The sequence below is a fragment of the Ambystoma mexicanum genome, chromosome 14 (genome assembly GCF_040938575.1).
Source record: "Ambystoma mexicanum isolate Mex_15411 chromosome 14, UKY_AmexF1_1, whole genome shotgun sequence".
Taxonomy (NCBI): Eukaryota; Metazoa; Chordata; class Amphibia; order Caudata; family Ambystomatidae; genus Ambystoma; species Ambystoma mexicanum.
Window position 1 is genome coordinate 535,886,847 of NC_090940.1, and position 27,425 is coordinate 535,914,271.

Consider the following 27,425-nt stretch of genomic DNA (forward strand, 5'->3'; position numbering starts at 1 on the left):
GACATTGCCTCCCAAAATTCCCAGAAATTGGCCCTATTGGCCCTGGACGCCACAAAAGCTTTTGATAAAGTCGATTGGGCTTTTATGCACCTCAGCCTTGAAGCGTTTTGCTTTAGACCAGCTTTTGGAAAGATGGTCCTGGCCAACTATAAATCCCCGAGGACCCTTCTCAGGGTTATTGGTTCTCTCTCTAGCCCAATTCTTCTAACATGCGGAACTAGGTAAGGGTGTCCTCTATCTCCGCTACTGTTCGCTTTGGTCATGGATCCCTTCGCCCAGAGAATCTGACTAAATGCTAACATTAAGGGCCTACAAATTGGGTCCTCCCAACACAAAATAGTTCTCTATGCCGATGATGTTCTGCTAACCATCACTGAGGTTGGCACATCGCTTGGGCAAGCTCTCGGAAATCAACAGCTTTGGGAGGGTCACAGGCTTTGCCATTAACTTCGAGAAATCTGTGGCCCTTGGAATAGGTCTCACACGAAGGGAGTGGGAAGCACTTGTTCCCCTTAGCCCTATTCAATGGAAGGAACACACAATTCCATATACTCCTACGTCCCGTCCCTTTCCTCCATACTTATGGGACATTCCTCCGTCCTGTGGGATGGGACCAGAGCGCTTTGTAAAAGCATCCAAAACATTTTTGACATTTTCTAGTCCTTCCTCTCTTTCCACGCAGGGCCCGGCACGTGGCCGTAACCTGCCCATCTCGGGTCCGCCCCCGCGCATCGCCCATCAGTCCTTTTCTCTGCTCGTTCGGTACTGGACGCGCTTGCATCCGCGGAAGATCTTCTTCCCTTTTTTCCTCCTCTCTGGCTCTCGCTAGCGATCGTGTACTAGTCTGTTTATGTCGTTCAAACTAGACTTTCCAGATTGTTCATTGTGTCACTGACACTTCGCGAGGGCGGATCCCCATCATCTTTGTCTAGTGTTTTGGTCCGGACCACCGTTGGGACTCCTGTTTTTTTTGCGATTCCCTTTCTTTCCGGGCACTTCAACGTCGGTTGGAGCGGTGGGAGGAGGTGTTTCGACGTACTCCTCCTATGCATTTTCAAGCGTTTATCGACGAAAAGAAGAAACGCCCGGTAAGTTCTTTACTTTTCACACCACCCCGGCCGGGAGATACCTTTCCGGGCTCTTCGGAGCCGGGAGGAGTGTTGGCCTCTCTGTCACCGAGGATTGCCCCGAGGTGCCTTCTGGGCCTAATAATTGTACCACAGTTTTATCCGAGGGACTCCGTAAGGGGCCTGTGGATACCGGAGTACGCTCTGAGGCCCCTCCTGTGTGGGCTGCTTGTAGACTCAGTTCTACTGATTCGTGGGGTACCGGAGCTCGCTCTGAGGCCTTGTTATCGGCTTCCCTCAAAAGTACTGGTGTGCGCCCCGAGGCCTTGGCTTGGCTTGGTGTTACCGAACGGATGTTCGAGGCCTGTGCTAGTAAGGCTGTTACCGGACCTGGGTCTGAGGTCCCTCGCACAGAGGCTAAAATAACCAACATTTCTGAGAGGCCTGGCAAGGCCTTATCAGTGAAAATTGTTTCTCACCGTTCCCGCTCTTGTCGTGACGCCAGAACTGTTGAGGGGGCAAGGAGTGAAAGTTCTTCCTTTACCGGCAGTGCCGAGGTATTTCCTGTGAAGGCTAGTTTGGCTATTGGTATGTCGCAAAAACATTCCAGGCCTCATAGTACCGGCTCAGCCGAGGTTCCTTATGTAAAGGCTAAAATGAAGACCCCTGATCCATCAACGGGGATCCCTGCCTCACTTCCTCACGTGCCGCAGTTCCCCTCAGGTGATGGCAAAATGGTGGCCATTCCCGCCATGACCACGGCGGCTATTTTGGGTGCTTCCCCTACAACTACACCATTGGTCTCAGGTGTAGGAGTTGGTTCTGTGCGTGAACATAAAATTCCTTGTGTGCATCCGTTTCGCCCGGTTTACGACAGGAACGCTCGGATTCCCCTTCCGCACAATGTCTCGTTGCCTGTGGGTTCGGCACCCTTGATTTTTGTGGATACATCGGGGGATGGGCCTGTGTGGCAAACCTCCCCTTTGCGTCACTGGAATTATCCTCCTCATGAGAGGCCTCCTTCGGTAGCTCCAAAACCGTCTCCGGAGGACGCCTTTTTTTGGCAAATTTCAGACGCTCATGCGTACCGACCCCATGAGAGAGTATTTCAAGGGTCTTTTTAGGGAGATCTGCCCGCCTGTGCCTCCAGCTCCACATGCTCCTCTGGTGGCTCCGCCGGCGCCGCCCTTGCCTGCGGTGCCTCCCCCGACCCTTTTGCCCTTGCCTCCATTGTCCCCTGTGGACAAGGCAGTGCCTGACACGGTTCAGCAGGATCCTGACTTGTCGGATGATGCGCAGGGTGATCAGGAGCGAAGACCAGCCCGGTTCTATTAGAGCTTTTCATGACCGGGTACTGGACATGATGTGCCTATTGGATGTTCCGGGGCCGGAAGCACCCGCTCCGCCGGATGGTGTGCTTTCGGCGGCGTTCCCCCTGTCTCCTTTGGAGCGTACCGGCCTGTTCTTGCAGAAGGATGTTTTGGTCGAGGTCCATAGGGTCTGGGAAAAGCCACACTCTGGACTTTTTGTCAATAAGAAAATTGACGCGCGATACAGGCTGCATTCTTCGGAAGGTGGCCCTGTCATCTTGTCCGCCCCCCTCCCCCACAGTGGTGGCTGCGGCTACTTTACAGTCCAGGCCTGCAGCATCCTCTTCTACGACGGCTACTCAGGTTCTGGGGAAGGAGGACAAGCTCCTCGACTCTCTTGGGAGGAAGATTTTCGCTAACTCTGCCTTGCAGCTCCGGCAGGCTAATGCAGAACTGGTGTTAGCGGGGGCGAATATGAAGATGTGGAAAGGTCTGTCGAAGTTCGAGGAGTTCATTCTGGTCGAGAAGCTGGAAGATTTTAAGGCGGGTTTATCCGATGCCAGAGTCTTGGGCCAGGGTCTGCTTGAGGCCGCGGCTCATCACGTCGACACGTCGGCTCGGGGCCTTATGCTGGGAGTTGACACCTCTCGACAGGCGTGGTTGCATGCCACCAAGTTCTCAAAGGAGGTGCAGGACAAGGTGTTGGACCTGCCGTTTGACGGTAAAGAGCTTTTCCACTCCACAACAGATGTGGAGCTCACCAAAATGAAGGACAGCAACCGTCCTGGTTAAAACCCCTTTTAGGACCCAGAGACCGTTGTCGCAAAGCTGGCCCTCCTCTGGTTTCAGGGGGTTTCTAGACTGTAAATCCTGCAGAGTGGATACTCCTTCGGGTAATAACCGCCAGAGGCAGCAACGGACTCGGTTTTTCTCCCGCTCCTCAGCCTCCTCCTCAGGTTCAGGTGGTAACACCACTGAAAAGCCTGCCAAATGAGGGTTCTCTGTGCTCACACGAGAACCCGGTGGGAGGACGCATTGCGTCTCATTGGGAGGCGTGGCAGACTTTCACCGAGGACAGGTGGGTCTTGTCAGTCGCTCGGGCGGGCTTCCACTTACCCTTACCCCACCCTTCAACCCTCCTTTCTAGCAGTCGGGATCGCCCTCCCTAAAAGCCGAGCTGCAAAAACTGCTGGACCTCAGAGCTGTGGAACCCATTCCCCTTGGGGAGCGAGGGGAGGGCTTCTACTCCCAGCTGTTTACGGTGCCCAAACCCAACCAGGCTGGCCTGCGCACCATCCTAGACCTTTCCCAGTTCAATCTTCTCCTACCCCAAGAGAAATTCAAGATGATCACGCCCGGCCAAATACGGTTCTCCTTGCAGGTGGCCGATTGGCTCAGTTGTGTGGACCTTCAGGATGCGTACATGCATATTCTGATATGGAGTCCACACAGGAGATATCTCAGTTTCTCTGTGGGAGAGGAGCACTTTCAGTTTCGAGTGCTTCCTTTTGGCCTCAGCTCGGCACCGCGTGTCTTTATGAAGATGATATCGGTGATTGCGGCCTATCTTTGTCTGCAGGGTATCCATGTGTATCCGTATTTGGATGACTGGCTCTTACGCAGCCCTTGCCCGTTTAAAGCCGCCTGCCATCTTCAGTCTCTCCTCCAGCTCCTGTTTCACCTCGGGCTGTCGGTGAACTGGCGGAAATCTTCCATGACGGTATCTCAGGACTTGATCTTCCTGGGTTTTCGCTGGAACACGATCGACTGCAGAGTGTACCTGACCAGTGACAGAATGGCAGATCTGTTGGCCACGTGTCAGATGTTTGCGCAGTCTGAGAGCATGTCGGCCTGGTGGTTCCAGAGGCTGCTGGGCTTCATGGTCCCGTGCGTTTTGGCTCTTCCTCTTGCTCGTCTCAAGATGAGGCGGACTCAGATGGCTCTTCGGAGTTCTTGGCTTCAGGCTGTGGATCCGGACTCCAAGTTGATAACGATTCCGGGTTCCATGAGAGCGGACCTGGACTGGTGGTCGTCTCTCAGCAACCTGTCTGTTGGGGCAGGTTTTTCAGGACCCAGGCTCGACGGTAGCGGTCACGACGGACTCCTCCCTTCTGTAAGGAGTGCTTGATAATCTCCCATAAATATGAAGGAAAGAGGACAGGACGTAGGAGAATAACCATGTTACCCCTTTCCTCCATACGCCCGCCGGCCGTCCCCTCTAATAAGGTTCCTGTTACTGCTAAAAGGTCAATGACCTGGCGATAGAAAAGGACTGATGGGCGATGCGCGGGGCGGAGCCGAGATGGGCAGGGTTACGGCCGCGTGCCGGGCCTCACGTAGAAAGAGAGGAAGGACTAAAACACTTTGAAAATGTTTCAGATCCTTTTACAAAGTGCTCCGGTCCCGTCCCACAGGAAGGAGGAGTGTCCCATAAGTATGGAGGAAAGGGGACTATGGACTAGGAGTAAGGTGGTCACTATGGTGAGTAACCTGGTTATTTGGGGGTACACATCCCTGCAAGCCCGAGGGACGTATACCGAGCAAATTTCCCCCCACTCTTCAAAGAACTGGAGAAGGACCTGGAACGCTGGTCATCACAAGAAATGTATTTAATGGGGCGCATCACAGCATGTAAAATGAACCTCCTCCCCAGGTTTCTATATGCCTGTTCCTCCCTGCCCGTCGCAAAGAGAGTGCTATGGTTTATTTGGAGGGGCAAAAGGGCAGGATTTCCCAGAAAGCGATGGTGGGCAACGCTAAACTAGGTGGGCTGGAGATCCCTGATCTACGGAGCTACCAGGTGGCAGCGCAATTAGCCCACACCCATGCTTGGCTGATGGCCTCTGAACGTCCGAGATAGGTGGAGGCGAAACAGTCTTGCTTGTCTCTCCCTCTGCGCTTCCTTCCACATGTCCCGCCCTCACTGCGCCGGCGATGGGAAAATGTGCTATCTTCCACTAAACTTACCCTGCGCATATATGACTGGGCCTTGAGATGCAGGGGAATTCCAAGGGGTCTGAGACCCTCTTTCCCAGTCTTTCATAACCCGGAATTCTCCCCCGGGGCTCAGCCCCAGAACTTTAAGAACTGGATCACGGGGGGCCTTGAAACTCTGGGCCAGCTCTTCGTTGGAGGCCAACCCTGCCCGTTTGAACAATGTAAGGAGGCCTTTCAACTTAAAGAAACAGACAGATGTTCCTACATTCAACTCCGCCACTGGTGCTCTCACCCCCAAACCCGTCAAGCTGCAACACGAATCCCCACCTCCCTTGAACTGACTCTACAGGGGCTCCCGGCGCAGGGAAGGGTATCCACCCTATACAAACGCCTCCTGGGGGACTTTCCCGCCTCAAGGACCTTATACATGGCGCAGTGGGAGGCAGATCTGGGCCACCCCATAGAGGATCAGGGGTGGGTAGACATATGGACAAGGACACACTTGTCTTCCTCCTGCATTACTAACAGGGAATGTGCATACAAAATCTTGTTGCATTGGTATTACACCCCTCTCAGGCTCCACCACATGAACCGGGCCTTGTACCCCTCCTGTTGGAGACTCTGCGGGCGACCGGGCTCCTTCTTCCACATGTGGTGGTTGTGCCCTAAGGTACAACTATTCTGGAGACAATGCCTAGCCACCATTGAAAACATTACCCAAATAGAGATCCCATTGGAGCCCGAGCCTGTCCTCTTGGGGCCCTGGTACCGGGGATTAACCCGAGATCTGGAAAAAGAGCTAAGCTACTGACCCAGTGTCTCTTGGCAGGAAGAATCATAATCACCTGCACCTGGAAAACAGCTGAAGGACCCTTTATGGTGGGGCAAGATGTGGGATATCTTGATCGCAGAGAAAGTGACTGCAGCCAGAGCTAGATCCATACATCGTTTTCTGAAAACTTGGGCCCGCTTCCTGGGCTACGATCAGAACTTCCCTGCCTTAACTCATAAACCCCAGAGGTCAGGAGAGTCTTGGGCATTGGGGAGAGCCACTGGGGAAAGAGGGGACTGGACATGGGGCAGAAGGTACTCTCCAATGAACTTGGGCCTGCCTTGGTGGACAGGCGGTGGGGGGAAGAGGGGGAAGCCAGGGGAACTCTTAGATAATTGTCGCTCTTGATATGTATACTGTTGTCACCTTGCATTGGTTTAAAATAAACATATTTTTAAAAATAAATATATATATAGTTTTCTTGGACTTTAAGTCTGTTGTCTGTGTCTTGTTTCGTGATGCTTTCAATCCTGACAATGTGATAGCTTCTGTGTGGGAGAGGTGGGGTGTGGTGGTTCAAGGATGTGGGCCTAGTGCTGGGCTCCAGAACTGACAGAGAACGTACAATGGCCTCTGGTGGTAGCCTAATTGTGTTGCACACAGGCAGGGTAAGCATATTCTTCTGCTTAGGTTTTGTTCTTGTGGCTGTTTCCATGGCCCATGGTTTCTGTGGTAAATGAGGGCCTACATGAGCATGGGATGGCACTTCTGGGGGACGTGGGTCAGGCTGTGTATGATGTGTCAACAGTATTCGGTCAAGTATTCGGTCAAGTGCAGGCCTGCAGCTCCAATGGGAAGCAAGCGCTGACCACTGTAGAGGGTCGCCTCTGTGAAATTGGTGAGAGGAAGTGGGTGTTTTTGCTGAGAGTTTGTTCTTGTGGCCATTTCCAGAGCAATTATCCTGTGGTCTCCACTGTCAATCATGTCCTTGTGATAGCTGCTCTGTGAGACAGTGTAAGGCCGGATTTGGTGGGCCAATAGCAGTTAGGCCTAGAGAGGGTGTAATGCATCGACCTTGGAAGGTTTGGAACCGATGGAAGTACACCTAACATGGATACTGGAAGTTTCGTGTGGTGGTCTATGCCTCTTCCAAGATGGCCGCCAGCACATATTTATGCACAACGCACCAGTGCTCCGATGCGTTGTATCAAAGTACTTTCGTATCTTCCCAGTGCTGTGTTTCTGAACTCTCGCTACCTAATATTGCTTCCTGTTGTTCATCTCTCTTCTTCGACTATCTTACACCACGGTTTACGTACCTTATTTCGGGTAGCTTTCCTTATAACGGTTGGATCCTTGTTAATCGCACTTTGAGGTTGCTCTTTAACTCCTCTGTCTCTGTATCTATCCTTCCTTGCTACGTCTCTTGTTTACTTTCACCTTGCCTTCCAGTTTCATTTCTTATTGTTCCTATTTATTTTAATTACTCTGTTTTCTTCCGCCTGGATTTTTTTCTCTCGAGTGGAGGTCTATCCTTTCTAGGCTGTTACTTACCGGGTTGTCGGTTCGCCGTCTCTGGCGTTCTTCGACCATCCGGCCATTATCCTGTGCTCCTGGAGTGCCTTATCTACAAATCCTTCACATCTACAGTAGCGCACCTTCATTTCCTTAGGCACCACCTGCTACTTGGAACTGCCTTTTGGACAAGATCTCTCAGTTCTCTCTATGTACTCTTGCGGTCCTTGTTATCTTACCCTTGCTTTTGAAGAGAACTACTGTATGAACATTCGATACCAGAGTGCATACTACACAGAAGAGAAGGCCGGACTCGCTTCTACTCTTCTACACAACCTGAAGAAGACCATTCACACAGGGTTTTTTCAGTTTACGGCTTTTTCCCTGGAATAGCGGGTTGACTCCTGGGAGGCTTCTGGGATTTGGTTCCTATCCGGTCACGGTGGCCTCCGGGGAGTCACGCCCGTATTTGCATCAATAGAAGAGTAAAGATACCAGAAAGACGCGAAGGAAAAAGAAGACGGAACCCCAAGAAGACTCTGCCGGTGATTCAGGTGAGGAGGAGTTGGAAAGGAGGGGAACTAAGGTTGCAGGTTTTGACAGTATACAACGCCAAAAGACAAAGAGGATGGCCACTTCAGAACAGGTTCAAGAAATGTGTAACGCAATTCAAGCACTATGAGTCGATATGCAGAATCCAGGGTTGTTATTCATCTCCTCCGCACCTTAAAAGCAGTAATTCTTAGGATACATCTTTAAACAGACTCTTGTGAAAATTAGGAGTGCATACTGATCAGTTCTCGCTTGGATCGATATGCAGAATCTACAGGCAGAAGATCAGTCTCTTCGTCAGCAAGTAGCTAACCGAGATGAAGGAAGAGGTGAACTACCACCGATGCCCCTATCCATTAACAAATATGATGGAAACCCTAAGGGAATGAAGGAATTTCTCGACGCTTGTACCGTGTATTTCGAAGGGATTGTGTCCTCCGACGTATTCCTTATCTTTGATAGATCATCTCCCAGCTTGCTGGCCTTCGGAAAAAAAATTCAGTAGAGGGCGCTGCGCATCGACGTCCATCGAGCCGAAGTCCCTCGACAGCCTCCGTATCGGTGCCGACATCATCACGCGTATAAATAGACTTGCGCAGCATCCGTTGCTCAGTTCCGTTTTTCCGTGCTTCGTGGGACCTCGGAATATCGTTGCTCAGTTCTTCAGTCAAATATACTTAATTATTCCTCGTGAATACCGACTCGTACTCGATGGCTTCCTCATCCGAACCGACGACTCCACGGTCCGGCTTCAAAAAATGTCGAGACTGTGGAAAGAAAATGTCATTGATGCATCCTCAGAGGATCTATTTGTGGTGCCTGGGAGTCGAGCACCATTGTTCGGAGTGCGAGGACTGCATGTCCATGATGGCGAAAGCCTTGAAGGAGCGTAAGGGGAAGCTCGAGAGAGGTAAGGTAGTTAAAACTTCTTCGAAAGTTTCCTCAGCGGAGTCGAGACATTCGTCTCCTCGCCATCACAAAAGACATTCTCGTTCTAGGTCTCGAAGCAGTTCCCATCACTCTTTGAGATCTAAGCATTCAAAAAAGAGACGTTGAAGATCCCCTTCCTCGTCTTCTTCTTCTTCCGTTTTCCCGAAAAGGGTCTCCTGCCCCACAAAACATACCTCTCAGGCTGAGTGGGAGGAATTCAGGAAAAAGATGCTTAGCATCTTCGAGAAAGCGGCCTCGACCCCCTCGAAGACTGCTGAGGGTGATACCCTGGGTGAAAGACCCGAAAAATCGAAACGCTGCGAGTCGCAGCACCCGGCGAAAGAAGCCACTCAAGAGCATCACGAACCCTCGAGTAAAGGCAAAGTCGCATCTTCGACGCCGTCATCGAAGATCCCTTCGACGCATAGATCGGCATCTTTGACGGCGTTATCGAAGGGTTCTTCGACGCATAGGTCAGTCGAGTCGACGCCGTCTTTGACGTCGACGCCGAGAAAGGACAAACCCACGGCCACCTCACAGCCAGTGGCCATACCCAGAGCATCGATCACGAGAATGTCGTCGACAACCTTGAGTAGAATTCCGATACTCTCGAGTTCATCGAGGCCTCTACCACCTTTCTCAATGTCTTTTTCAATGGCTTTGAAGCCTTTAACGTCCGCGTCGACGACATCAACGTTTTCTCAGCCAATCATTACGAATTTGGCCCGTTCTGCTCTGGAAATGGGATTTATACCATTTTCAAGACCTGATCACTCCAGAGTCTTATCATCTATTTATGAGGAAGGGGAGGATTCGGATCAGGAAAGACCTTTTGAGTTGCAGGGATCTGCAACTCCTGTACCAGAGGAATTTACCTCTGAGGAAGGTAGGTTGAAAGACCTCCAAGAATCCTTACAGGAAGCAAGCGGGTTGGACACTTCCCCAGAAGTGCACTTTGCCAGACCAGACCCAGGGGAACATGCTGAAACCCCTTATAGAATCTTGATGGCAAGGATAATAGAGTTTATGGGGTGGTCCACACCCTCACCTGCTTTTCAGCAAGACAACCTCACAGACATCTTGGTCAAAGGTCCGCAGGAGGATCCTGTGGTGCCATTTCATGCAGCATTACAAAGGAGAATATTGGCAAACTGGGAAACACCTGAGGTAATCCCGGCGGTTAACAAAAAATTATCAGCTAAATATAGGGTGTCTTCTGCTGACCCTGAATATTTATCCAAACACCCAACTCCAGAGAGACTGGTTGTTCAGGCAGCTACTTCATCAGGTAGTAAATCGGCTTACCCTACTGTTCCACAGGACAGAGATGATAAGAGATATGACTCTATGGCCAAAAAAGTCTTTTCTGCATGTAGCATGGCGTTGAAATCCATCAATGCTACTTGTACGCTCGCAAGGTTCAGCCACACACTTTGGGAGTGTGCTTCATCAGCGGCTGACTGCCTCCCGGAGGGAGAAGAAAGGGAAGCGTTCCTAAACATCATCAAGGATGGTAAAAAACGGAACTGAGCAACGGACGCTGCGCGAGTCTATTTAAACGCGTGATGACGTCGGCGCCGAGACAGAGGCTGTCGAGGGACATCGGCTCGAGGGACGTCGACACGCAGCGCCCTCTACTGAAAAAATTTTCCGAGGCCAGCAAGCTGGGAGATGATCTATCAAAGATAAGGAATACGTCGGAGGACACAATCCCTTCGAAATACTCGCCTGAGAATGAGATCTCTTCAGTGGGCACTAAGAACTCAGTGGTCGCAATTCTCAGGGAGAATGACAGACCTCCTTCAGGTTCCGGACAAGGTGGCTCGAGACCTTCAGTGGTGGGCCTGCCAGGAAAACATCTTGAAGGGAGAACTGTTTTGGCAACCATGGCCGGAGATAACAGTAGTCACAGATGCCTCACTCACGGGGTGGGGGGCCCATACCAATGACTTGACCATCAGCGGTCGTTGGTCTCCATCGGAGTCCAGACTACATATCAACCTGTTAGAGCCGGGAGCAATCAGACTAGCGCTGAAGGCTTTTCTGCCATCTGTACAGGGGAAAAATGTCCTGATAATGACGGACAACACAGTGGGCATGCACTACCTCAACAAAAGAGGAGGCGTAGGATCACTGCCACTGTGCAGAGAGGCAATGCAGCTCTGGTTTTGGGCAATTCAAGAAGGAATCTCTCTATCGGCAGTTCACCTAGCCGGAGAGAAGAACTTGACGGCGAACGCTCTGAGCAGGCAGGGCACAGTCTCCCACGAGTGGGAACTAGCTCAGGAAGTCCTTCAGGAGATCTTCGCCCTTTGGGGAACCCCTCAAGTGGATCTGTTCGCCTCCAGTACCAACAGGAAGTGCGATCTGTTTTGTTCAAGGGAATTTCCCCAGAGAGGACCTCTAGGGGACGCGTTTGTAGTGGACTGGAAGTTTCCACTCCTGTACGCATTTCCACCAGTCCCTGTCATTCCTCAAATGATCATGAGGTTGAGAAGATTCAGGAGGACCATGATCCTAATTGCCCCAGACTGGGCCAGGAGAACGTGGTACCCGGACCTTCTGGACATGTCCATCTGCCCTCCAATTCGTCTTCCACTCAAGGAGAATCTTCTCTCACAGAAGGGAGGTCAGGTTCTCTCTCCAGACATCAGAACCCTCAACCTTCACGCTTGACTTCTGAAAGGTTGAGATATAAGGATTGGGTCCTCCCTGATGACGTCATGGAGGTGTTGCTTTCGGCCAGAAGGCCAGCAACTAAGTCTTTATACCGCTGCCGTTGGAACAAATTTTGCAGCTGGTGTAGAGAAGAGAATATCGACTCCTTTTCATGTGATACACCAACGGTGTTATCCTTTCTACTCCACTTGGCAAATACAGGCCTTCAAGTTGGCACTATCAAGGGCTATCTCGCAGCGCTATCGATCTTCAAGCGCACTGCAGAGGAGCCATCGTATTTCAAATTACCCTTAGTAGTACAATTTCTAAAGGGATTAACTAATGTCTATCCTCCAAGACCATTCCAGGTTCCTTTAAGGGACTTACATTTAGTCTTAAATTTCCTGATGGGTACTCCTTTCGAACCACTCCACTCTTGTTCGCTAAGATTTCTCACCCTTAAAACTGTCTTATTAGTGGCTTTAACATCTGCTAGAAGGGTCAAGCTCTATCTTGTAAACCCCCTCATACAATTTTTCATAAAGACAAAGTTGTCCTACAGGTGAAGCCTAATTTCTTCCCAAAGATGGTTTCTGAATTCCACATCACTAATAAAATTACCTTAGCTTCATTCTATCCGCCTCCCCATCCGGGGAAAGAGGAAGAAAGGCTACATAGGCTGGACCCAAGGCGGGCTTTAAGCTTTTACATCAGCAGACTTGCTAGGATTAGGCAAGCAGACCAACTGTTCGTAGGTTACTCAGGGCACAAATTGGGACTACCGATAACAAAACAAACCATTTCCAGATGGATTATTTTGGCCATTCTGGAATATTACAAACTAGCAGGGAAATAGCCTCCTCAAAATCTTAGGGCTCATTCAACCAGAGGTATCGCAGCCTCCTCGGCCCTCCAAAGAGGGGTTCCGGTTCGGGACATATATGCGGCTGCCACATGGTCGTCCGCACATACCTTCACAAGATTTTACAACCTGGATTCCTCCTCTAGTCAAGAGACTAGGTTTGGCAAAGCCGTATTACATTCTGTTCATTCCTAAAAGGAAACATGGTGTTTTACTCCCACCTCCAATTACACACCACTGCTATGGGAGTCTATCAAAGATAAGGAATACGTCGGAGGACACAATCCCTTTGAAGAACAAGTTACTTCTTACCTGGTAACGTTCTTTCGATGTTCCTCCGACGTATTCCTTATCGCCCTCCCATCCATCCCCGCAGTAATACTTCCCTTGTGGTTGCAGCTTACGCTCCTTCAAGGTCAATAACCAATTCATGTAAAACAACTGTTAACGTCAAAACGGAACTGAGCAACGGACGCTACGCGAGTCTATTTATACGCGTGATGATGTCGGCGCCTATACGGAGGCTGTCGAGGGACATCATCTCGAGGGACGTCGACGCGCAGCGCCCTCTACTGAAAAAAATTTCCGAGGCCAGCAAGCTGGGAGATGATCTATCAAAGATAAGGAATATGTCGGAGGAACATCCCATCGAAAGAACGTTACCAGTTAAGAAGTAACTTGTTCTTCTTTTTCAGAAGGAGGAATTTTGAGTCAGGAAGATCACGGGTTGGATTCCTGATAGCTAACCTAACGGGTAGTGCGTTAAAGTGGGAAACACGTCTAGTTACTTCTGATGATCCTTCGGTAAATGATTACGACTTATTTGTTCGCAATTTCAAGACCAGGTTTGAAAGACCAGAGGTTCAGTACTCTACCTATGAAGCCCTTATGGACATCAAGCAAGGGAACCAAGACGTACAGACTTATATATCTCACTTCCAAGGTTTGGCAAGCTTAGCAGGATGGCCGGACACTGCGCAGCAGACCATATTTCGAAGAGGGTTGCACAAACATATAAAGGATGAGTTGGCATGGGTCGAAAGACCTGAGACCGTTCTCCGATCTGGTATCCTTGGTACTCCGGATAGAATTCAGGTTGAATGAGAGATGCCAGGAGAAACGGAGGGGCCGAGGACTCCAATGGAACCACCAAACTGGTGCACACCTTAAGTATCGTGTGTCTGCAGAGGACCCAATGCAGATAGGTGCAACCAGAGGACCCCTGTCTGCTAATGAGAGAAGACGCAGAAGAGAACACAATTTGTGCATGTATTGTGGGTCTTCGGAGCATCAGTTGAAAGATTGTACAGAGATTCCATCTCGGTGTTCGGGAAACGCGCAACCACGAGTATACGCAAGGGAGACTATGGGGAAGGTGGCACAAACCCTCGCAACACCACTAACACAGGAGAAGACAATCGACTGATGATATTTCAAGTATCATTGACCCCTACTAATGGAACCTCCATTCAGGTATTAGCCATGTTGGACTGCGGTGCTGCAGGCAACTTTATTGACTCCTCATGGGCACAAGACAAGGGGATTCCGCTCAGGCAGAAGAGGAAGCCCATTCCTGTGAAAGGTGTTGATGGATGCCCATTGTTGTCAGGACCTGTTACTATGGAAACATTACCCTTACAGGTAACCAGGAGGATCATACCGAAGAGATAATCTTTGACGTTATCAGGGCTGCTCACTTTCCAGTCATACTTGGCATCTCTTGGTTGAGACTTCACAACCCTTCTATTGATTGGAGTGCTAATCGACTGAGTTTCAATTCAGATTTCTGTGGAAGGAATTGCATTAAGGAGCAACTGGTTGAAGTTCCTGCTTACTCGATCAACCAGTCTACTGTTTCTATTTCTGCCATTCCCATCCAGTATCAAGAATACAAAGAGGTATTTGAAGATGTTGTTCCCAAACTCCTCCCACCTCACCGACCTGAGGATTGCAGGATAGGCTTAAAGGAGGAAGTCTCACTACCTTTCGGTAGGATGTATCCGTTGTCCCAGCAGGAACGGACTGCCTTGAAAGAATATCTGGACTCCAATCTTCAGAACGGTCTGATTCGGAAGTCAAGATCCTCCGGAGGTGCATCACTTTTCTTTGTAGCCAAGAAGGGAACTAAAAAACTACGCCCATGTATAGACTATCGAGAACTAAACATAATTACTGTCCGGGATCGTTATTCCATGCCCTTGATAAGGGACATTCTCAAAGCTGTTAAGGACTCCAAGATCTTCACAAAGATCGATCTACGCGGAGCATACCACTTACTCAGGATCCATGCAGGCGATGAATGGAAAACCGCCTTCCGAACACCGTTGGGGTTGTTCGAATATTGTGTGATGCCGTTTGAATTAGTCAACGCCCCATCGGTGTTCCAGCGGTTCATGGACCACATTTTTGCTGATATGCTAGGAACTTCCGTAGTAGTGTACTTAGATGATATTTTGATCTACTCCTCCACTCTAACGGAACATCGAAACCTTGTTAAGGAAGTACTGCAGAGGCTCAAGGAAAATCGTCTGTACACTAAGGCCGAGAAGTGTACCTTTGAGGCAGCCGAAGTACCTTACCTCGGCTTTATCTTATCCTCTAATGGAATACGGATGGATCCGGATAAAGTAAAGGCCATTCTCAGGTTGCCAGTACCTTCTTCTCCTAAGGATATTCAAAGATTTCTTGGTCTGGCTAAGTTCTACCGTCGTTTCATTCCTCACTTCTCGGAGATGGTACTTCCTCTGACAATGCTTCTCAAGAAGGGAAGTGTCTTCGATTGGAATCCTACCGCACAATCAGCCTTTTCGGACCTCAAGAAACTGTGTTTACCACAGCTCCGGTGCTTATTCAACCGGATCATTCAAAGCCCTTTATTGTGGAAACAGATGCTTCAGGCGGAGCCCTCAGAGCTGTTTTGTTACAAGAGGATAATGAAGGAGTAGAACATCCCATCGCCTACTATTCACATACTCTTACAGTCAGTGAACAAAACTATTCTGTACTCGAGCGAGAACTCTTAGCTATGAGAAGAGCATGCGAGGAGTGGAGACATTTGTTACAAGGGGCCACGCATCCATTTCTAATTCGCACTGACCACAGGAATCTGCGGGTTCTCCAGCAGATGGAATGCCACAATTCCCGTCATGCCAGATGGGCATACTATTTCTCCAACTTTGATTTCCAGATAACATATATACCAGGTTCACAAAACGGAGTGGCTGACACCCTTTCTAGAAGCTGGCCGGAACAACAGGGAATGGAAGCTACACCTACCGAGAAGGAAAGGATGTTGCCTACCACAAGATTTATAGCAGTGATCAACTGCTTTCTTCAGAAGGTGAGGAAGGAATATAAGACATGTACTAGACAGAAGCTAATGTCTAAGGGTCTTCAAGAAAGAGGTGGATTATGGTTCTACAATTGGGCTCTCTTTCTTCCTTCTTCGCAACTCCAAGCCAAGGCGCTACATTTTTGCCATGATCTCCCATTAGCTGGTCATAGGGGACTAAAGGCCACCTACAAACTATTGTCCAGAGGTTTTTGGTGGCCTTCGATGCGAGCTGATGTCAACTCATACGTTAACTCCTGTTCGGTATGTGTGTGTCTTTAGGCCTTCTGCAGCAAGCGGATTTACCTTCTCGTCCCTGGGAGAATCTATCTATGGACTTTATCGTAGAGTTACCTCCATCCCAAGGGAAGACAGCTATAATGGTTACTGTTAATTCCTTTGCCAAGCAGGCTCATTTCTCCTCTCTAACAGGAGTGCCTTCCGCTTCAGAGACAGCTTCTGTGTTCCTACGAGACATCATAAGATTGCACGGTTTTCCTCGAGTGATCGTCTCAGACAGAGGAGTACAATTCACCTCTAAATTTTGGTCCATTTTGTGTAAGGAACTAGGGATCCATAGAGCACTATCATCAGGATACCACCCTCAGTCCAATGGACAAACGGAGAGACTAAATGCCACACTGGAGCAGTATTGTCAGTGTTTCTTTAACAATGAACAAGATCATTGGGCATCATTGTTACCCATGGCGGAGTTCACATATAACAACACAGTACATACAGCTATCGGAATGAGCCCTTTTCAGTGTACCTATGGTTACCATCCGCATGTTCTACCCACCAATATAGCCGGAAGTACCAAGGCTCCGGCAGTTGACGAGGTAGTGTCCAAGATCCAACAAGCTCATCAATTGGCATTGCAGACTCTAGAGGAAAGCAGAAGGAACTACAAGAGATATGCCGATGCCAAGAGAAGACCAAATCCTCAATGGGGTCCTGGTTCAATGGTATGGTTGTCCACCAGGTACTTACCTCATTGGACACAAATAGGCACATTTTCTCCAAGATATATCGGTCCATACAAGATCGAGGCTTAATCCTGTCGCTTACAAGTTGAAGCTACCACCTCGATTCAAGAGAATACATCCAGTATTCCAAACTTCCTAACTAAAGGCTCATGTGGAAGATCCTTATCATAGGAGTGTTAAGAAGACGAGTGTAGCAGATCTCAAAGAGACCAAGGAGTACGAAGTGGACAGATTGGTGGATTCACGTTATCAACAAGGTATCTTGCAGTATCTGGTACACTGGAAGGGATATCCCAGATCAGAGAGAACCTGGGAGCCCAAAACCCATATAAGTGCTCCAAGACTTGTTCAGAAGTTCCACAGGTTGTACCCGAGTAAACCAGGTGGTTACCGGCATCGAAGGGGGCATACTGTAATGCATCGACCTTGGAACCTTTGAACCGATGGAAGTACACCTAACATGGATGCTGGAAGTTTCGTGTGGCGGTCTATGCCTCTTCCAAGATGGCCACCAGCACGTATTTACGCACAACGCACCAGTGCTCTGATGCGTTGTATCAAAGTACTTTCGTATCTTCCCAGCACTGTGTTTCTGAACTCTCGCTACCTATTATTGCTTCCTGTTGTTCATCTCTCTTCTTCGACTATCTTACACCGCGGTTTATAAACCTTATTCCGGGTAGCTTTCCTTATAACGGTTGGATGCTTGTTAATCGCACTTTGAGGTTGTTCTTTAACTCCTCAGTCTCTGTATCTATCCTTCCTTGCTACGTCTCTTGTTTACTTTCGCCTTGCCTTCCAGTTTCATTTCATTTCTTATTGTTCCTATTTATTTTAATTACTCTGTTTTCTTCCTGGATTTTCTTCTCTTGAGTGGCAGTCTATCCTTTCTAGGCTGTTACTTACCAGGTTGTCGGTTCGCCGTCTTTGGCATTCTTTGACCATCCGGCCATTATCCTGTGCTCCTGGAGTGCCTTATCTACAAATCCTACACATCTACAGTAGCGCACCTTTGTTTCCTTCGGCACCACCTGCTACTTGGAACTGTCTTTTGGACAAGATCTCTCAGTTCTCTTTATGTACTCTTGCAGTCCTTATTATCTTACCCTTGCTTTTGAAGAGAATTACTTTATGAACATTCAATACCAGAGTGCATACTACACAGAAGAGAAGGCCGGACTCGCTTCTACTCTTTTACACAACCTGAAAAAGACCATTCACACAGGGCTTTTTCAGCTTACGGCTTTTTCCCTGGAATAGCGGGTTGACTCCTGGGAGGCTTCTGGGATTTGGTTCCTATCCGGTCACGGTGGCCTCCAGGGAGTCACGCCCGTATTTGCATCAAAAGAAGAGTAAAGATACCAGAAAGACACGAAGGAAAAAGAAGACGGAACCCCAAGAAGACTCTGCCGGTGATACAGGTGAGGAGGAGTTGGAAAGGAGGGGAACTAAGGTTGCAAGTTTTGACAAGAGGGGCTTAAGCTCCATTGGTATTTTCTGCTTACAGCAAGATATAGCCCTGAGGGTTGCTTCTCTTTGATCCATTGTTTAGTAGGATAACATCTCTCTTCAGTGAGACGGCTCTTCAGCAGGACGCTTTCCTGAGAGCAGGAATCAAATGGCACATCCGTCTCAAAAGGAATAGCCTCACACCGGGTTGCTGCATACTGAAAGGGTCCTTGAGTCTATTGACAAGGGAAGGGGGCGGGATAGACAGAGGGAACTCAGTACAGCTGGGGAAAGATTCCACCATCTGGTTTCTCTCGGCTTCTCTCTTACCTTCCTGTCCCATCTACTTCATTTGGCGAAAAGCACTTCGGTATGATGTCAGAAGGCAAAGAATACTCGTCTCAAGAACAGGGATTGGACCTCTAAAAGCTGGCTTGCTTTAAGACAAATCACCTGTACCATGTGCCTTTAAAAGAAGGGGTGTCTCACTACTTATTTGATTCACTCTTGAACAAACATCTGAGGAAGAATTCTTTGGACCTCTGTTGTGAGAGTTGACTTTCCAAACCCCAAGGCAGGAGTTGAAGAATGAGTGTCAAATGCAGAGGCAAGCTCCACACCCTAACCATTCCCAGGGAACATTGGGGGTGCCCTGCTGTTGGGGCAAGACATGCCTCTCTGTCAGCCACACTCGTACTGTGAGTAACTAGAAGGTGTCTCACCCACTAGTCCCTGGCTGGGTATCTGTCATCCAGGTGGCCAGGACACGGCCATCGCTTTTGGATCCAGTTCCTGGGGGTGGAACAGTGCGGGTGGATCACCTGGGTGAGGGGTCCTCGAGGAGTGGTGGTGGGACACAGACTGGTGAGACGCATTAGCCCCTTCTTTTAACACCTTTTTCCTAACCTACCACGTAGGATACCCAAACAATCTACCCCCCTCACCACCCTTTTCCTACACGAACACTTTCGCATATCAAGAAAGAAGGACGGCGGACTAACACCCGAGCCATTTACCTGACATGTCCCAACACAAGGGTCAGGCAAAGTCACGCAGTTGACCAGAATCACACACACCTGTCTGCCCTTTCCCTTCCCCACAGGGATAAAAGTGGAGCACAAGAGCACAATAGGAGCAAGGCAGACCGTACAACGACAGAGCTAACTCAGCACGGCAGTTCAAGAGGAGGAGAAAGACGGCGCGAATCGAGAGGGAGCCAAGGAGAGAAGTGACCTTGTTCTTTCAACCAAGGCCCATGAAATCTCCAGAGAAGGAATCGTGAGACCGCGAACAATAGCCGGCGTGTGTTGCAGCAGATGTCAACGGTACACAGGGTCCTTCTTCGCTGACAATCAAGCCATGGAGAGATGCTTGGCCCCATGGTACCGGCCTTGACTCCAGAGACAAGAAAAGCCAAGTTGTTCATCATAGCCGGTGAGTGGAGGGGAGAGCCGATACGAAACCGAACTGTGTTGAACGATAGTAGGAAGCGGCTGCTTAAAGAAAGAACAAAGAACTGTTGATACGCAAGGGGAAACCCAGCCTAGCAGAGTCAAGCACCACGTGGGTGTGCACTCGAGAAACTCTGGACGATTACAATGCTGTTAAACTACTAATACCAGAAGGCCCTTGGGAGAAAGGCCAGAACGGGGTCAAAGTGGTCATACAGGGGTCTAGTAAAATCCTCTGTACAGTCGAAAGCCTTTGACTGACAGATGATGGTGAAGCTATGTGCAGTGAATCCTGCATGGTAAAGGTTGATAGAGTGAACTCGAACAAGGGATGCCGATTGATTGTAAAGCTAAGGGGAGCAAATCCTGCATCGTAAAGTGGGCAAGAGTGAAATCAATTGAGGGATGCTGATAAAAGGGGGCGAAGTCTGAAGTCCCAATTAACAGTGTGTGTGAGTAGAGTAAACCCGGCAGAGGGATGTCCACAGTGAACTGTTTAAAAAGACATTAAGATTCGCAAGTGTTAAAGATGAGGTTGTGTTGAAAGCCATAGTGAGCCCGGTGGAGGAAGGCTTACAATCGTGAAGGGTCTGATCCCGGAAGAGGGGGAACCCAGGGGCGAAGAGCTGTCACCCAGATGCAAACAGAGACAATAAGAGAAGAACTTTGGAATTTTTGTTAAACTTTTGTTTCATATTTTGGGAGCTCATCAGACCCTCGGAAGCGAGAAGCTTGATTACCAAAGGACCTGATATTGCTAGAAACTTTCTAGGGATCTGTGCCCGGAAGAAGGGGATCCAGGGGTAAAACCCAATGTGCAAGCAGAAAGGAACTTTTTTTTAAAATTATTTTGCGGAGGCAAGTACTTTTTGTAAAAAAGAGACTTACCCACCGAAGGCCCTGATAAGCTGAGAGCATAACTGTTAGCTCATGCTGGGAAAGCACGGACGTGTGCTGTGCTCCAGAGTCCTACCTTGTCCTGTGCTCAAAACATGGGGAAGGGAGACCTGACTACCACATCCTGACTTATTATTTGTGAACACTTCTTTCTTTCCTGTGAATGCTATCGCACACTCTGTTTGTATTTAGCGAAAGGATTGGCAATAGGTTTTTCTTAGTATAGACCCCTTTTATTTGACAAGATTCCACTACGATCACCTTATTATTTTTTGATGGTCGTAGCTTGCCCCCATCTTAGATTTAGGCTTAGATTAGACGTTTTTCCAACCCACATATACAGTTTAATAAACACCCTTAAACTGTGATCACTTGTCTCTGTCTTTACTGTTGCCACCATGAGTTCCTTACACCCCTCTCCTCTTTACAACATGAACACTTTCTCACGGACATTCCACTATGAGAGAAAACAGACTAACACCCAAGCATTATACGTGACGTGTCCCAATACAATGGTCAGGCGAGGTCAGGCAATTACTGATATCACACACACGTGACTTCCATTGCAATTCCCCACACTGATAAAAGGCGGAGCATAAGAGCACACTCTGAGGGAGGCAAAGCACACGAGGAAACAGCAGTTTTGAGACTGCAGCTAGCAAGATAGGAAAGGCGGCAAAACCAAAGGGGATCGCAAGGAGGTAAATTCCCTTGACCTTTTTGACAAGGAACTGCTACTTTCCAGAGACCTTGAGAATAGAAAGCATAAGACCAGGAAACCAGGCTGAAGAATCCTGCATTGTGTGTCGGAGATACCCGGAGCCCTTCTGTGTCAATAATCAAGGCAGGGAGAATCGCCAGCCTCCGTGGTACTGTCCTTGGCTCCGAGAATGCAGCTGCAGTGAAATCAACACAGTTGGTGAGTTGGGGAGACCGATACAAGGCTGCTCTGTATCGAAGCCAAGGTAGGTTGCAAGAAGCAACATTGTACGGCGAGCACTGGAACAAACATTGCTAAAACACGTTTAATAAAAGGCGCAAGTGAAGTTGAACTGCTTATAAGTGATTGAACTTTAAAGCAAGCTACAATACCTTTGACAGAGTGGCCCGGCACTGCATGGTTGCTCAATCGAAGGTCTCTTTAAGGTATCCAGCTGAGAAATGACAAAAGTAGATAAACTTGGTCCGAGCCTGGCGGAGGGAGATCAATTGAAAGAGAATGAATAAATGTGAATTGAAGTGGTCCTGCAACGGGTCAAGTAAAATCCCACGCACAATTGAAAGTCTTCCATTTTGATGAAGTAGAGAAAGTTTGGAAAAATACATGAATTTGGTTCAAGCTCGGCAGAGGGAGATCAATTGAAGGTTGTGTGCTAAAGTGGGTCTGAGCCCGGGGGAGGAGTACCTAGGGTGAACAGCAAATCACCAGAGAGGCTGTATAAGTCAAAGTCGTGAGAAGAAAGGAACTTTAATGCTTTGTCGTGTTGCATCAAGCCCTCTGAATAAGAGACTTTGAATGGCAAAGAGACATTGGCACAGAAGGCCCTGATGTGGAAATTCTTAACTGCATCTTCGTGCTAGAGAAGCCAGAGAGTGTGCTAAGCTCAAGTGTGCCGCCTTGTCCCATGCTGAAAACGTGGGAAAGGGAAGCCAACAACTTGAATATCCCCACATATCATTTCTTGAACACTTTTCTTTTGCATAACATTGTTTCCCACACTATTTGTATTTAGAAGTAAGAATTGGCAAAAGGTTTATTAATATAGGCCCTTTTATTTTGACAGACTCAACTAGGACTGCATTATTATTTGATGGTCGCAGCTTGCTCCCATCTTTAGATTTAGGATTAGATAGGTGTTTTTCAAACCCAATTGAAGTTCAATAAACACTCTTGAACTGTGATCACTTGTGTCTGTCTTACTGTTTGATACCATGCCTGCCTTACAGTACTCAGGACCTCTCCGCGCTGAAGGACCCCTGCAGGTGTATGCCAAACTCCACATTGTGGGAGAATGAGAGCAAGGACCTATCTTGTCCTTGAGCCCCTGGATTGGGACTCACAGCACATGAGGAAAAGCAGCTGGAATCCTCTTCGTGCAATCTTTGAACTGCAGATGAACCGCATTCGAACTACGTTTGAAGAACACAGAACCTCAGTTTATGCAGGTTCAAACGGACTTCGACCCGCGTTTGACCCCCTTCAAACCAATACAAGCCCCCATTTACACTGAGTTGAACCAAATTCAAACCAACACAGAACTCCTGTTCACACAGGTTCAAACCAAATTTGAACCGCATTCTCTGTCCTTCAAAGAAATACAAGTCCCCTGTTTACACATGTTCAAAATGAATTTGAACCGTGTTCAATACCCTTCAAAAAAGCACATGACCTGCAGTGCTTCTTTGGCACTCTTCACATCCCTGAATCGTATTTTGCAACCTTTGAACTTACTTGACCTGAAAGACAGCAAATAGAAGCCATGTTTGACCTTCTGGAACCACCAAAAACAGTAAGACAGACACAAGTGACCACAGTTCAAGGGTGTTTATTGAACTTCAAAAAGGGTTTGATAATTGCCTATCTAAGCCTAAATCTACCAATGGGAGCAAGCTATAAAAGTCCTATACTAAAAATAAAACGATTGCCAATCCTTACCTCTAAATACAAATAATCTGGTAAACAATGTTACGAAAAGAAAGAAGTGTTCAAAACGATATGTCAGGTTATTCAGGCCATTGGCCTCCCTTCCCCATGTCTTCAGCCGGGACAAGGCGGTTCAATTGGGCGTAGCACAGCCTCTGGCTTCTTTAGCACGAAGATACAGTTCAAATCATTAGCATCAGGGCCTTCCGATGCGCAAGTCTCCTTCCTTTTAAAAGTCTCTTCACTCAGAGGGCCTGATGCAATTAACTAAACAAGTCCTTTTCCTCCTTCGATTAGCACAAGTATTCACTTCGGGTGATTCACTATTCACCCCGGATCCCCCTCAGCCGGGCTCTGATCCCTTTTCCACAATGTTTGGCACCTTAGATCCATCTCATCCAGGCTCAGAACCCTTTGACAAAATATTCGTAGTATATTCTTTGCTCAGGCGATGCACGGTTCACCCCGAGTCCCACTCAGCCGGGCTCGGATCCCTTTTCTACAATTAGTCTCCCTCAGCCGGGCTCAAACCAATCTCAATTTACTTCAAATATCGAAGAATTTCGAATGTGAACAGGTTTTGGCTCGACCCGTTGCAGGAACACTTCGTTTTCACAATTTCTCTTGTTTTTAACATGTGTCACCTTTTTGTTGAATACCTAACAGAGACATTTTTGAATGAGCAACCAAGTGGTGCTGGTCCATTACATCTATGGTATTGTATCTTAGCTTCAAAGTTACATCACTCATCAGCTGTTTTCATTATATTTGCGTTGCTCGCTATATACATTTCATGCATTGTCCTCTTCAATAATCTTTATATAATGTTGCCGCTTGCAACCTTGGTTTACACACATGTGGGTTTGGTATCAGTCTCCTCAACTCACCGGTTGTGCTGACTTCACTGGTGCTGGGGTGGGGGTTTCCAGGATTTAATCTAATCGCCCTCAATTTTTTGCCGATAGAAGTTACAGGTTTGGCCTACTCTTTTCAATAGCCCTTCTTTTATGGATATAAAGGTGGCTCCCTGGGCAGGATTAAGTAGCTGGTAGGTGGCCTGTAGCTCTCCTTTCAATAGTGGTCCTAAATAAAATAAAATTAGATTTTCTTCCCTCCCCAACTGCTCGGCTAATCACTTGAAATTCAGAAAGAAGTTCCCTAGATCTTCGCCCTCTAGGTATGGTTAAAGTATCCCTTGCGGAAGCAGGGGTCTTGCTTGTAACTCAAACCAATTTCGTGAATTTTCTTGAAGACTAGCTTCAGCCTGAATTTGATGGTAGCCAACTGGGTTGTGGCAGCTGCTAGGTCTGCCATTTCCTACGGTGGGGTAAGGGTTCCTTCAGTAGTTGTTTTCTGAATCAGAAAAGAAGCAGGTCATGACTCATTTGGATACAGTTTCTAAGTCACTTCTGAGTCTGATTCCACCGAAGGGAAGCATTTAGATAGATTGGTCTCTAACCGTGATGGACCAGGGACTGACGGTAACGTGGTACCAAAAAAAAGAAGGTTTGGAACAAGGGGGATTTAGGGCACTAGGTCTGATAAAGGTATGGGCTGGATGTGTTTTTACTATTATTCACTCCCACTGTTGGATGTTATAATTAGAGAGTGGGAGTGGGTCTAATAACAACTTGGTTTTAAAAAAAAAATCTAATTGACCAGTTGGGATGAGCAGCTGAGAGAGCAAAACCTCTTTAAGATGGATACACAGTCAGAGTCAAGGAGTTAAACGATTCTGTTTTCCCCTGCTGGTGGTACAATGATTATCAGCGTGGATTCTCAATTGTTATCAATTGAATCACATCCCACACCTGACACCATATACAAGGTAGGCATGGCATCAGCAGTAAGACAGGCACAAGTGACCACACTTCAAGGGTGTTTATTGAACTTCAAAAAGGGTTTATCTCAGTGAAAATCTACCGATGTGAGCAAGCTACGACCATCAAATAATAGTATTGCAGTCCTAGTGGTGTCTTTGTCAAAATAAAAGGCCTATACTAAAAAAAATGATTGCCAATCCTTACCTCTAAATACAAATATTGTGGGAAACAATGGTATGAAAAGGTAAAAGTGTTCAAAATTATATGTCAGGTTGTTCCGGCTGTTGGCCTCCCTTCCCCATGTTTTCAGTCGGGACAAGGCGGTTCACTCGAACGTAGCACAGCATCTGGCTTCTTTAGCACGAGGATACTGTTCTAATCATTAGCATCGAGGCCTTCGGATGCGCAAGTCTCCTTGCTTTTGAAAGAGGGCCTGATGCAATTAACTAAACAACAAGTCCTATTCCTCCTTCGATTTGCACAAGTATTCACTTCAGGTGAATCACTGTTCACCGAGAACCCCTCAGCTGGGCTCAGATCCCTTTGACAAAATGTTTGTAGTATATTCTTTTTTTGGGCGACTCATGGTTCACCCCGGGTCCCCCTCAGCCGGGTTCAGATCCCTTATCTACAATTAGTCGCCCTCAGCCAGGCTCAGACCAATCTCAATTTACTTCAAATATCAAATACTTTCAAATGTGAATGGGTTTGGCTTGACCTGTTGCAGGACCACTTCGATATCACAATTCCTTTTGTTTTTAACATGTGTCACCTTTTCGTTGGATACCTAACAGAGATTTCCGAATGAGCATCCACGTGGGGCCGGACCACTCCGTCTATGGTATTGTATCTTAGCTTCAAAGTTCCATCACTCATCAACTGTTTTGATTATATTCGCGTTGCTCACCACATACGTTTCATGCACTGTTCTCTTCAATAATCTTTATACAATGTTTCCGTTTGCAACCTTGGTTTACACACAGACCGGTTTGGTATCAGTCTCCTCAACTCACTGCGTGTGCTGACTTCACTGGTGCTGCTTTGTTGTAGGAGACAAGGACAGTGCCACAGCAAATTCAATTCTCCCTGCCTTGACTGTCGACGCATGAGACCCCCGGGAACCTCCGACACACAATGCAGGATTCTTCAGCTTTGATTTCAGGTCTTACATTTCCTATTCTCAAAGGCTCCTGAAAGATACAGTCTTTCAGTGAAAGGGTCAAGGGCACGTCCCTCCTTGCAATCCTCTTTGGTCTTGCCGTCTTCCGCCTTGTATTAAACTGCCATCTGGTACCTGCTGATTCCTCATGTCCTTTGACTTGCTCAGAGTGTGCTTTCGTGCTCCGCCTTTTTTCTGTGTTGGGAAGAGTGATGGAAGTCAGGTGTGTGTAATGATCAGTAATTGCCTGACTCTGCCTGACCACTGTAGTGGGACACATCAGGAATTTGGCTAGGGTGTTAGTCCGTTTTCTTTCACAGTCAGTTGTCCATGGGAATGTGTGTGTGTGTTGGGAAAGCGGGGGTGAATTCCTAAGTATCCTACCGGGTAGGATAGGGTAGAGGTGTTACAGGGAAGGGGATACTGTGTCTCGCCATTCGGTTTCCCACTTCCACTCCCCGAAGACCCCTCATTGAGGTGATCCTCCCCACTGGTCGACCCCCCACGAACTGGACCCAAAAGCAATGGCCATGTCCGGGCCACCTGGATGACAGATCCACGGGGACTAGCAGGTGAGACACCTTCAGGTATTTGAGAGAGAGTGTTATCAGTGGTATGTAATGTATTGTAGTAAGTGAGGATTGGATGCATAGAAGCTGTAAGAGGGATAGAATAGTGTGAGAGATAGGAGTAGAGGAGCAGGGTAGTAGTAATAGGTGTGAGAGGGAGCGAGTGTTAGGTTAGAGTGAGGGTGGTAGAGTGGGGTGTAGAAGTAGGGTGTGAGGAGAAGGGTGTAGTAGAGAAGTCAGGAGAGAAGTGAGGAAAAGGCAGAGCAGCATTAGCAGTTAGAATAGTAGTAGCAGTTGTGCAGAAAGAGTAGCAGTAGTGGTAGTGACGGGGAGTAGTAGTAGTGCAGAGAAGGGAGGGGTAGTAGTACAAGGAGGGTAGTAGAGATTGGGAGGAGAGTAATTATGGTAACAGGAGCAGTAGTAGCATGGGCAGAGTAGTAGTAGAGTGGGAGGAGTAGTAGTGGCAGTAGGAATGAGAAGGAGGAAGGGAAGAAGTAACATCAAACGGTGGGG